The sequence below is a fragment of the Hordeum vulgare genome, chromosome 7H (assembly GCF_904849725.1).
Source record: "Hordeum vulgare subsp. vulgare chromosome 7H, MorexV3_pseudomolecules_assembly, whole genome shotgun sequence".
Classification (NCBI taxonomy): Eukaryota; Viridiplantae; Streptophyta; class Magnoliopsida; order Poales; family Poaceae; genus Hordeum; species Hordeum vulgare.
The window spans coordinates 509,374,571-509,377,734 of record NC_058524.1 but is presented as its reverse complement, the minus strand read 5'-3'; the positions used below and the strand labels follow the sequence as shown (position 1 = coordinate 509,377,734).

General features: G+C 40.0%; 1 non-coding gene across 1 annotated transcript; it reads right to left on the bottom strand.

Annotated features, from left to right (window-relative positions):
- Positions 1–761: 761 nt before the first annotated feature.
- LOC123414314 lies at positions 762–958 on the bottom strand. Its single transcript, XR_006614313.1, has one exon. It is a non-coding gene; the product is annotated as a U2 spliceosomal RNA (small nuclear RNA).
- Between the last annotated feature and the right edge of the window lie 2,206 nt (positions 959–3,164).

Genomic DNA, 3,164 nt, shown 5'->3' with positions numbered 1-3,164 from the left:
TTTGGCACATAACGGATCCGATCGCCCCCGTAAGTTCAGTTCCTACCACTCGTGTATCTTGATTTATTTTTTAATCATACTCATGTGTGCATATTGTGTACATTGTGAGCCTTCGTAAATGGGAATCCAATTGGCGATAAGGAAACCATCACGTTAGCAACATGCAGAGTGAAATTTGTGGTGTAATTTGCATTTGGATTTCTGTAAATTAACTCGAGACATCATGACTGAATATTGCTCTAGTAAATTATATGAATCCAGGTCTACTTAAGTATTGATATGTACTCCCTTCGTTTCCAAATACAAGTTTTTTTAGAGATTTCACTAAGGTGCTACATACGGAGCAAAATAAGTGAATCTATACTCTAAAATATGTCTATATATATATATCCGTATGTAGTCCCATAGTGAAACCTCTACAAAGATTTATATTTAGTAACGAGTATAATGCAATAACTATGCTTAACTAGCTCTTCCCAATCAAGAACTCCTCACAAATCCTGTACTTTCTCATCAAGAAATATAAGCCTCTTGTCCCTAAAAACTCTTGTCCCTAAAAACAATGGGTACCAAAGTCTCTTGGACAGTTCCATCCCTTGTTAGTAGTGCAACGAATTCAATATGGGAAATAATAATGAAACAACGGATTCCTTCGCCTGTAGTTTGAAGCTCTGACTACATAGATCTTCGTAGTTCACTAAAATGCCGGTATTTACACAGCTCAATCTGAACTTCACAAAAAGCTTTAGTTCAAGACTTGGTTGGGGTGCGCCGGGCCAAGGCAGCAGTGCAACGCCCTGGCGACGCGTGTGGACCCCAGCAGCAAGCTACTGTTGTGGGCCCTCCCCCATAAAAAATAAATTTAATATCGTTGTGGGCACATGGCCCACATATCAGATATTAAACTGATAAGAACAGATACTACACTTGATCTTAGCCAAAAGGCCGAGAAAGGTATGAGTTGCAACGCTGAGGCGGGTCTCCTTTTATAGCAAGCCTCCCTCTGCGCTCCTCCTCCGTCCGCGAGGTGGTACTAAACCTGCCTGCTTCCTTCCTCGTCTGCTGTCCCGCCCGCAGTCCAGCACCCACGCGCTGCTAGCTTGGCCCAAATTCGAGAGCCCATCGCAGGCCTTATCGAGTTACGACATGTGATTCCATCGTTCCCATTCCGTTTTCCTCTGTAGCAGTTTGAAATGCATGGTACGGCCAATTTCCTGTCGCTGTGTGAGGCTCATCATATACGTTAAATTTTCAGCTTGTCTCTTCCATTAATCTTGTGACAAATTTATTTGCCGTGCGCGTGCATTACACGAGTACATACACCAAGCAGTGGTCAAATGAAGAGGGATAACTTAGTGATTTTCTGCCCATGACGTGCTTTGTTGACAAGGAATCTTTTTCCTAGTGTGCGTAGAGGGAGCGAGGTGAACGGCCGGAAAATCTGTGAAATTCGTTTGATTTGTGCGAATATGAAATAAGTTTGCGGCGATTCAAAAAATATTCACAAATAAGAAATAAGTTCATGGCGATTTAAAAAATGTTCATGAATTTAAAATGTTTTTAAGTATTCTACAAAAAAACGTTCCTATATTAAAAAAAATCCAAACTCAAATATTGTTAATAAATTAAAAAATGTTTGAGAATTGGAAATATGTTTGCAGAAGATTTAAAACGTTCAAGAATTTGATAATTTTTCATAGTGAATTCAAAAAGTGTTCACGGGAAATTTAGAAAATACTACGAAATTCAGAAAATCTTCACATATTCAATGAAATGTTTGCAAAATAAAAAATGTTAATGTCTTGAGAAAATGTTTGTAGATTGAAGAAAATGTTCACGACTATAAAAAATGCTGACAAATTCGAAACATGTTGGTGGCAAATTAAGAACAGTTTGCGAATGCAACATATATTCAAGTATTTGAGAGAAAATATTCACATGTACAAAAATGTTTGACGAATTGTAATATTGTTCACGAATTCAAAAATGCTTGTGAATGAAAAATATGTTCAACCATTCAAGAATAATGCTCGTGTATTGCTTGAACATGTTGCAACGGCAACATGGTCACGTGCATCATTTGAGAAGACGGGGATGTTTCGCCTGCTTAAACATATTCGCATGGTATATTGCAAAGGCGGCATGCACTTGAACTAGGCCGCAAGGAAAAGACTAAATTGATCATATTTGGTAACACTATTCATTATATCTTCAGAAAATTGATAATAACCACGAAGAAGTACCTGCGGCTTTGAACAAAATATACTTCTTTTTTTTACGAAATGTATCAACGCTTCTTTCATTCATTAAGAAGAGGTATCGGGGATACAAAGATGAGAGGCAATAGATCACACCAGTGAACACAACAAAGGAGAACGAAAAGAAGAAGAGAACAACTCGCTCGTGACGACAACATGGCAAATGCCGAAAAGAAAAAAAGGTCCGAAGTGTCATCACACCCCAAGGCGTTTGTGTCCACTGCTCCATGCTTCGCCACGTCTGCTGCAAACAAGGGAGCTCCGGCACCGACCTTACATTGTCGCTCACAATATCATCCTCGCTCACGCCACAGTTTCAGACATCTACAGGGTTGATCGAAGTCAGAGATGTTTCGCATGCTTAAACATATTCGCATGGTATATTGCAAAGGCGGCATGCACTTGAGCTGGCCGCGAGGAAAAGACGAAATTAGCCGCGTGTGTCAGCATCACACATACAACGTTAGGAGGTCGTGATGGGTAACTCAATGCAACTCTAAATCGATACCTGGCGCACTAACGTAATTGTGACGGGTCTACTAAAAAAGAACGTACATGGTACCATGAGCACACAAGGACGGACACTCTTGTTAATTTGGTACGGATTATAATACACTTCTCGGTCCGTGTGATGAACTTTTAAAAAAAAATAGTAACCACGTCTTTCAATATTTGTCAAAGTTACAACACATACAGTCCCAAACTAGACAAAGCGAGGACATATGTCGTGGCACGTTTGCCTAAAACACCTTGAAATGAGTTAAATTGCAATCGCAACCTTGAAGGTGCTTGTGAAGGTTGCCAACTGCCGTCAATCTCCACAACCATGGTAGCGTCGTCGGAGATAAGAAAGACAACAAACCTTCATACCCTCATTCGAAGAAGCACTATCACCAACAAAGACGC